General features: G+C 40.7%; 1 non-coding gene across 1 annotated transcript; it reads right to left on the reverse strand.

Annotated features, from left to right (window-relative positions):
- Positions 1 to 284: 284 nt before the first annotated feature.
- TRNAL-UAA (transfer RNA leucine (anticodon UAA)) lies at positions 285 to 367 on the reverse strand. Its single transcript has one exon. It is a non-coding gene; the product is annotated as a tRNA-Leu (tRNA).
- Between the last annotated feature and the right edge of the window lie 9,950 nt (positions 368 to 10,317).

Below are 10,317 nucleotides of genomic sequence, written 5' to 3' on the forward strand. Positions count from 1 at the left end.
TCTCACTCCTTAACCACAAGACCATCCTTGCTGTCCTCCATTAAGGCCAGCACTTGGTTTCTGTCCTGCAACTGAACTCTCTGATTAGAGCAGGTCATAGAATCATAGAATATCAGGATTGGAAGGGACCTCAGGAGGTCATCTAGTCCAACCCCCTGCTCAAAGCAGGACCAATCCCCAGTTTTTGCCCCAATCCCTAAATGGCCCCTTCAAGGATTGAACTCACAACCCTGGGTTTAGCAGGCTAATGCTCAAACCACTGAGCTATCCCTCCCCTCATCAGCTACCAGGAGTGGGGTTCGAACCCATGCAGACATGCATCCATTGGATCTTAAGTCCAACGCCTTCTCCACTCGGCCATCCTGGTGCCGGTAAATAAATCATAGAATCATAGAATATCAGGGTTGGAAGGGAGCTCAGGAGGTCATCTAGTCCAACCCCCTGCTCAAAGTAGGACCAATCCCCAATTTTTGCCCCAAATGGCCCCCTCAAGGATTGAACTCACAACCCTGGGTTTAGCAGGCCAATGCTCAAACCACTGAGCTATCCCTCCCCCCAAAAAATTCAAATTTTTTAGTGTGGAAAGTTTCCCTGATAAAAATATAATCTCACTGAAAAAAATGTTTTTGTGAGAAAATCTCAAGTCCAATGAAAAATTTAAATTTTCCAGAAAAAAACAAACAAACATGTTCATTCCCAGGCTAGGGCCCTACCCACCCTTCCATTTAGGAGCTTTAGGGTTCAGCAGGCTTTGAACTTGGGACTGTGAACATAAGCCTCCCTAAGAGCAAACAAACTTCTTATGTGGAACAGCCACTAAAAGTGGCCAAGGAGAAACCTTTTCCTAATATGAGTCACAAGTTTACAGAAGAGTTTTGTACAGATTGGAATCCATACCACAATGTTCAGATCTAGCATTGGGCTTCCCTGAAGTTTATATATACTCATGTCCAATGTTTTGTTCAGACCTCTCTCTAGTTTGGGTCTTTGGAAGTTGCCTGAAAGCCTGGTGACTTCAAAAAAACTAAAGAGGAAAACAATAATTAAATACCAGTCATGTTCATTACAAAGCTTGTTGTTATTAATAGCATTATGTTTTTATGAAGCTTGCATTTAATAAAGAGGCATCCTTACCCTTACCAAGCAGTAGTTGGCTGTTTTATTCAGGTGGGTGTATCTCATGGGAGGAATTCACATGGTGTGCACATGCATTGTTTTATGTTATGGTATCCTTTGAGTATCTTGTGGAGTTAAGCATTTAGGATAAAATTCACCTTTGTGCAAGAGAGCTAGCACAAAGCCAATGCACCATTTTCAGTCTCAAAATAGGTCCTAAGTAATGTTATTGTTTATTGTTTTTATTACAATAGCAGTGTACACACTTAGAACAAAAAGACAGTCTCTGCTCCAGAAGGTTTATTACCTAAAAACAAGAGCCAATAGATGAAGACAGACAGACTAATGGGGAAGTACAAGAAACAGTGAAACAATAGTGGTTGGCATAATAGGCGGTGGTCCCTGCATACCTATGTCCTAAGCAAAGTTGATTTTTTGATAGCCAAAGGAGAACTTTAAGGAGGGATTTGAAAGAGAATAGTGATGGGGCTCTGCAGATGTTTACAGGGCATACCCCCTAAGCATGATGGGCAACATGGAAGAAAACAAGAAGCTGCTGAATTGCAAATGTAACAACTGGGCAATGGAGGCTGGCATCATGGATCAATTGGAGGTGGGACTCAACCTTTTAGTACTGAATGAGAGACAATATGTAGGCTGAGCATAGGCCATGAAGGACCTTGAAAGTGAAGACAAGCAGCTTATGTTTAATACAGTAGAGAAGAGGGGGCCAATGGAGGAATGCAAAGGGAGGGGTGACATGGTCAAAGCCACAAGCTAGAAAAATGATCTTTGCAGCAGCATTCTGAATGGATGTGAGTGAAGCAAGATTGCATATGTCAGGGCCAGAGAAAAGGATGTTACAGAAATTGAGATGCAGGAGGAGTCTGGATGAGAGTTTCAGAGGGGTAGCTGTGTTAGTCTGTATCAGTAAAAATAATGAGGAGACCTTGTGGCACCTTAGAGATGAACACATTTATTTGGGCATAAGCTTTGGTGGGATTTCGTGAGAGTTGTAGCTGTGTGGATGGGAAAGGCTATATCTTAGAGATGTTATGCAGAAATAATCTGTGAGACTTAAACACTGATATGAGGACCTAGAGAGAGGTCCAAGTCAAAGACCTGAATGACAAGAAAGATGGAGGTTTTGTTCACAGTGATCGAGAAAGGAGATAGTAGGTGTCATAAATATAAAGGGAAGGGTAAACACCTTTAAAATCCCTCCTGGCCAGAGGAAAAATCCTCTCACCTGTAAAGGGTTAAGAAGCTAAAGGTAACCTCGCTGGCACCTGACCAAAATGACCAATGAGGAGACAAGATACTTTCAAAAGCTGGGAGGAGGGAGAAAAACAAAGGGGTCTGTGTGTCTGTCTATATGCTGCTTTTGCTGGGGATAGAACAGGAATGGAGTCTTAGAACTTTAGTAAGTAATCTAGCTAGGTATGCATTAAATTATGATTTCTTTAAATGGCTGAGAAAAGAATTGTGCTGAATAGAATGACTATTTCTGTCTGTGTGTCTTTTTTGTAACTTAAGGTTTTGCCTAGAGGGATTCTCTATGTTTTGAATCTAATTACCCTGTAAGGTATCTACCATCCTGATTTTACAGGGGTGATTCCTTTACTTCTATCTCTTTCTATTTCTATTAGAAGTCTTCTTGTAAGAAAACTGAATGCTTTTTCATTGTTCTCAGATCCAAGGGTTTGGGTCTGTGGTCACCTATGCAAATTGGTGAGGATTTTTACCAAACCTTTCCCAGGAAGTGGGGTGCAAGGGTTGGGAGGATTTGGGGGGGAAAGACGTGTCCAAACTGTGTTTCCCAGTAAACCCAGTTAGAGTTTGGTGGTGGCAGTGGATATTCCAAGGACAAAGGATAAAATTAATTTGTACCTTGGGGAAGTTTTAACCTAAGCTGGTAAAAGTAAGCTTAGGAGGTTTTCATGCAGGTCCCCACATCTGTACCCTAGAGTTCAGAGTGGGGGAGGAACCTTGACAGTGGGGAGGGTTTTATCCAGGCTGAGCTTGAGCTGATGGCCATCTATGAGGACATGACAGAGATTTTAGTATGGACAGAAAACAAGCCTTCAACTCTACGCAGGGTGAATTTCATTCTTGAAGTAATATGAAGACTCAAGGCAAATGTAATGGGGTTTAAAAGAATATCTGAAAAACGATCCAAGAAATATGTCAGAAAGGGAGATAGTGATATTTAATATAGGCAAAGTTGACCGTATTAGGAGACCAACAGCAGAAAATCTCACATAAAATGTCTCTGTGTACTTTCCTATTAACTGTACCATGAAATATGCTTTTCAGGCTTATCCGGGCTGGTTTCAGTTACTCTGGATGTTCCTCCTTTAGCCAACATTCAATTAATTCAAAAACTCACAGAAAAGAACTGGGTGAACTCACTAGCAATGTCTGAACTTTTCATTTTGTTCCCCCAGAGTTCAGATAACAGTGCTGCTATGAAACCACTGAACTGGAAGAGCATTCTGCATACAGAAATGCAAATAAACTCACTGAGTGTTCTAGTTCACTGCCAAAGTCTCATTTCCAGTATTGCCACAGTGAGTAATTTATCTGCTGGGTTCAGAAGCTAAGGGGTTCTGCTAGGTATAGCAAAGTGAGATACTTAGGGCTTGATTATGCACAAAATGGCACTATTCATATGCATGATTTCACTCACATAAGAGCTTGCAAGACTGTGCCCTGATGTGCTCATTTGTTGCCATTTATTGACCAGAATGCTGCCGCTACATGGATGACTGAGAGCTCATCAAATCATCTTCTGTTCTCTACTCTGGCTTCTCCTAGAATATAATGTCAAGTCAAGGTCTTGGTCCTTATCTTCAGGAATCTCAGGGGCCTGTGCCCAGGATATCAACAAGATCATATAAAGCTCTGGGATGAAACCAGAGGTCAATAACTCCATTTCTCAGGAACAATGGAGCTTTCAATCACAAAGGTAAAGCTTGCCTGTGCAGGACATAGATGGTTCCATTGTTCAAGACAGTGGAACAAACTCCCACATGAACTGACCATCCCAAACCTCACCAACTTCCATTCCAAAACCATAGTGCATTTCTTCAACCTGCATTCTCTAATATAAACACAGAGCTGTGCATACATTTACAAAGGTTTTTTTTTAAAAAAAATACTCAACTGCACATGCAATTCTCCTCTGAGGAGAGAATGGCAGAGAGAACAAACCATATATGACAGATGTTACTCAAGCCACTTAACACACTACTGGCACGTGCTCAGATACTATAATGATGAAGATTGTATATGAGCCTACACAAAATAGAATAGTTTACAGGTTTTCAAAACCATGATACTGTTGCAATTATTAATATTATTGATGTTGTTGTTTGCATTACAATAGCACCTATGGGTGTCATTCAAAAACAGGGCCCCATTATACTAGGAACTGTACAAACACAAACTGAGAACCTGTCCCTGATCCAAAGATCTTACAGTCCAAGCAGGAATGACGAATAATGAAATGATCTTTATTGTCATTTTACACATGAGGGGAACTGAGTCACAGAGAGATTAAGAGCTTAATTTTCAGAACAGCTGATCATCCTTAGCTCCAATTGAAGCTACAGATTCCCAGAGCCTCTGAAAATCAGGTCCTGTGTAGCTTGACTGAGCTCAAGCAAGAAGCCTTTGGTAGATCTGGGACTTAAAACTAGATCTCCTGCGTTTCAATCTAGTGCCTTATGCACAAGACAAATTTTCTTTGGGGAAGAGACAGAAATCCCACAATTCTTTTTCTGCAGCCTTCCATAATGGAACTACAGAAAGTTCCCCTGATGCACACTACCGCACACACACACACACACACCCCTTTAGCCTCTAAGCCTTCTGTCAAGTACAGTCACTTAGAACAATCCTTGCAAACCCAAAATAGCAGGTGCTAAATCAGTCAGCATGGCAAGCAGACTGTTCAAGGAAAATGGAAATAAATTGTTTATAAGGAAAACAGACTATCACCTTTTGTAACCCTGGCATTACCATTTAAATGGTCCTTGACAAGGATCTTATTTTGTGCCATTTTACATTCATGCTTAGCAAACAAATACTGAACATTCATTAAGCAAACCCGCTATAACAAAAAGAAGTGCAATGACTCCAGGAATGTTATCACACTCCATGTTCTGGGAGTGATAAATAATTAAACACCTGTTGGCATTTGTGTGTGTTTTTTTATGTATGTATATGGTTCCATATCTACAGCAGCCCAGGGAAACTATCTCCTGCTGCAAGACCCTATTATTCGTTTACATTTGGAAACCAAGGGCCTGATCCTTAATTGGTATACATCGGATCATGCCATTAGAGTCAGTGGAGCATGGCTTTTAGTTACAGCTTTTATCCATCACCAGAATAAAAAACCAACAACAGAAGCCTTTTCTAATTGAAATGACTGCTTTTTATTCAAGGACTAGAACTAGATCCTTTGTTTTTGTTTTAAATATATTTTTGTTTTTAATTTTCAAGAATAAATTAGAGGAAGAAAAATCCAATGTGTTAAAGTTCAAGGTAGCAAATGCAATCAGATTTTGTATTATACAGGAATACAAAGTAAATCCTCAGGACTATATATAGTAGATAAACATTAGGAGTAACATTTTCAAAAGCCCCTACATGACCTAGGACCCTAGGTCTCATTGAAGGTCAATGGGACTGAGGCTCCAAAGATACTTGTGTACTTTTGAAAACTGTATCCTATTGGACTAAAGGCTTGATTATCCCCTCGATTATGCATATGGGATGAAATTTACCCCAACAATAATTACCCCCTTTCTTGAGGGAGTGAATTGGGAATGAGGGGGTTCATAGGTCTTTGTGCTTGCCCTCAGTGCAGGGGTGAATTTCACCCTACAAACAAGAACCACAACTTTGATTATCCAGAAAACACAGGTGAAACTGAATCAATTTGGATAACCAAGGTTTTTGCTATTCACATCAGTTCCCACCTATTCTAGGGAGTATCGGATAACTGGGGTTTTGATAATCCATCATTTCAAGATTTAAGGTGATGTAAATGAGAGAGACACAATTCATTGCTCTGCCATTAAAGTTATACAAAACTCAGCATTCTGGTGTCCAGGGTACAGCATGCATTACAGGGGTGGGCGCTATTCCAGTATGCATGGGGAAAGAGGGATAGAAATGCATGCATTTTTCAAATGGATAACACTTGTTGAAAGGAACCCATTATGCTTGCTGTCCCATCGGATTAGTCAAACAAATACAAGTTTTAGAGGGAGACTTAATTAAAGCCAGTTTGGGGCCACTTCATTTATGCTCAACCTGGACACCATTCATAGCCTCTACATCAGTGAAGGACAACTATTTTTTTTCTCCCCACACTCCTCAAACAGAAAATAAAATAAAATCTGATAGGGCATAGACTGTAATGTTATTCAAGGACCACAAGATTCTATGGAGTCTATTGAACTGTATGAATAGGCAGTTAGATCTTGGAGAAATGCTTACTGCTATTTGCACTTTTTTTTTTTTTAGAAGCCGTGGATAGCATCAGTAAAGTCTGTTCTGTCTGAGCCTCCCTTTGACAGGATCATTTAGTAGATGCAGAACTGCTGCCTCTAGGTTACACCCATGGAGAGCAAATAAAACCATTGCACAGTGTTGAAACGTGACATTATCGGAAGGTAAGCGGAAAAGCAACCTAAGAAGAATAGTTAAGTGACCAAAACCACTGGGTACGATGGAGTTCAACGGTCCAGAAAGAAATGGAAAACATGAGCCCTCCTAAGCAGTGGACAAATTCGAACCACTTTCCGAGCTCCCTTTCATGAGTATTCTGAGTGAGAAGGGAGAAGGGAAAATGGTGCTATGTTCCAATCTGGGTTGGAGGAAGAGGTAGAGACATTTATAACTCTCAGATAGATTTGTGGTCTCAGCTAATGGGGAAAAAAAGGTGTGAGTGTATTACAATCGACTTGTTTCTTCAAAAGGTAACCTGATGTTTGCATGCTACACTGCAATTAAAAACCCTGTACCACCAAGTCTCAGAGCCCAAGTCAGCTGACTCAGGTTTGCAAGACTAGGGATGAGAGGCTAAAAATAGCAGGTTAGACATTGAGGCCTCTTTCCTCTCAGGGCCTCACAGCGTAGGCTCCAGCCCAAGCCTGAATGACTACACTTCAGTTTTATAGCCCCACAGCCCAAGCCCCATGAGCCCAAGTCATTTGATGAGGCCAGCCTCAGGCAGGCCGTGGATCTCTTACTGCAGCATAAATATACTCCTGAAGGCCAGTGTTATACAGGAAATCAGACTGGAACATCTCAATGGTCCCTTCTGGCCTTGGAATCTATCAATAACAATCTACAGGCCCAATGATCCCATAGAATGGTTTGTGACAGAGGTAGAGCTTCTGACTAAGAACTGTGCAGTCGACTGCAGGGGTAGTTCTAATCTTTAGGGTATGGTCTCCCCTATGCATGCTTTTTCACCTAAATAGTAACACATAGCTCTTACATAGTGCATTACACCCATAGATTGCCAAGCACTTTACAGCCAAGATATCAATATCAGCATTTTACATATGGGGAAACTGAGGCACAGAGAAAGGACATGACTAATCCAAAGTGACACAGCAAAGGAGCAGCAGAGTGGGGAACTGAAGCCAGGTCTCCTGAGTCCCAAGCCAGTGGCCTATCTACTAGGCCACACTACACTGGGATGGCAGAATCCCATCAGGGTTGCAACAATTTAATGTTCAAAATGTTAAACAATTGCATGAAGTTTCCCATACAGAATATAACTGTTCTACAATGTTGTGATAATGCAACAGAGTTCAGTTCATAGAATTCGTTAGTGGGCTTTCAATTCCACTAAGTTTCAAGTATTCAAACAGCTTTACACTGTAGAAATATAACATATTAGGCATCTTAACATACAGAATACATCTTAAAAGGCAGTTATTGGCAATTTCATACTGTTGATAATGCTAGAACTTTTCTGAATCAGATAACAACAAATGATCTTTACTACTGTGCTTTATATATTGTTATTTGTCTTTAGTGTCATATAATCCAATCTTATCCATATTTAACAACTATAGAATTTACTGAATATGGTATGTAAATGGAAAAAAAAATGGAATTTAAGAGCAAATTAATGGTAGACAGAATTCTTTAATAATAAATCCATTTAGTATTAATGATAATTTACAGAGACTATGTAGAGGGTGAAAATCACCCCACACAGAGAGCTACACAAGAATATGAAAGATTTAAGTGATGTTTATAGAGCAGAAGTGCAGACTGATGCGCAGAATGCCCTTGAGTCCATTCCTTGGCTAGCTGTTGCCTCAGCTCTGGAACCAATCTGCTGTGATTAATAAACGTAATGGGACAGACTTCACTCTTTAATAACAAAAGTGATATAGCACTTGTTGAGCTCTTGTCTTACCCTTGGTGGACGTGAAGAACAACTGATCACCATCCTGTGTATAACAATCGTCTACAGCTATAAAATACACACAGAGTGCAATTCTTCCCACATGCCACTATGGAACCTTCAGCTTAATCTACTGGTTAGAGGAGGGGACTAGGAGCCAAATGTGTTAGTCCTCAACTCTAGGAAGAAGTTTCTCCTAAGTTTTTTCAGGTACTGTCATGGCACAATGCGGAGCTGTCTTGGGCAGCCACAGGAGAAGAACAGCAGGTCACAGAGCAGCAAGAAAACCATTGAAACTACACTTCTCAGAGCCAATGACAGTGGAGACATTCACCTCCCACACAAGTGTAGAGACTTCTCCTAACATGCAGTTACTCTCCTCCAAGACCCATAGAATATTGATTACATTCTATTGAGCATGCTTATTTGCCTGAGCGTGCTCATTCTATTGAACATGCTTGCTCAAGGGTGAGCTGTGATGTATTTGCCATGTCCCTTTTTCCACAGTTCAGCAGTACCTTTGAACTAGCCTTCTGCACTGGGGTGAATTTCATCCAAAATGAAGGTATAAGAAATTTGGCCCCATCCTCAACTGGTGTATTTCACTGAAGTAACTATGCCGAATTGCACCAGTTCAGTATCTGGCCCATGATGAGTGTCAGGCCTTTAGAATTAGTGACAGCTTAGTGACCTAGATCTGAGAGAGACCCCATGTGGCACATGAAGATGGTGCTCAAGCCATTAGAACAGCAAGGTGCCGCGGTTCATCATGAGCAAATGTGAAAGGCACGTCTGCAAGATCTTACCCCTGCTGCTCTGGTAATATGACAATGGTTGTTAGCGGGATACAGGGATTGTTCTTGGCAGCTGGCAGCACAGGAGGTGGTAAGCTAAATATTACATTCCACGTCTCCAGCAAACCTCTTCATAGAACCGTACCATTCTGAGACCACAATGTGAAACAACAGAGCTATAAAACTGCTTACATTTGATTATCCAAAAGATATACTGTGTATACTAAGTGAGTATTGTTACAGACATTAACTGAAGCAGTAATTAACTGGTATGGAGATGGTTGGGCATTGATTAAAGCTGTGCTGTTTTCTTCTATAACCTGTTTGGTTACCAGTGACCCACCATGTGGCACTGCTATTGGGCAACATTGTCTAATTTTGTCCCTTTGAACTTTTTCCTGACACCACCATTTGACCCCATTCCTTGACACTCTGCCAGTTGTAGTGATATCACACAACCAGTGCCAGGTTGCATTATTATGCATTGCTATGTGTGTCTATAATTGTATGAGGGCAGAAAAAGGCAAGTCTCTGATTCGAAGGACTACCCCATGCCAAATTTCAAGTTCCTGCTACAAAGCACAGACACTAGTATGCTTCAGAAATGTTTGGAAAAAATATCATAATGGGAAGTGTTAAGAAACCTAAATATAGGGGTTGCTGCTGCTCCCCCAGCTACTCCTATATAAATAATATTGAATATTTGTGTTGGCTTTTGCAACATTAATAGCACTCATTTAATACAGCTATTTTTGTAGGTAATGTATATAAAATTCCATACAAAACAATGACTCTTATGCAGTTACTATGTAATCATCTATTTTATTATCCAATAATGCAGTTATAGAATCATGGAAATGTAGGGCTGGATGGGACCCTAAAAAGTCATCCATCCATCACCTTCTGCTGAGACATGATTAAACATTCCTAGACCAGAACCGCACCTGGTCTAACCTGTTTTAAAAA

This window comes from Natator depressus, chromosome 5, assembly GCF_965152275.1.
Source record: "Natator depressus isolate rNatDep1 chromosome 5, rNatDep2.hap1, whole genome shotgun sequence".
NCBI classification, from domain to species: Eukaryota; Metazoa; Chordata; order Testudines; family Cheloniidae; genus Natator; species Natator depressus.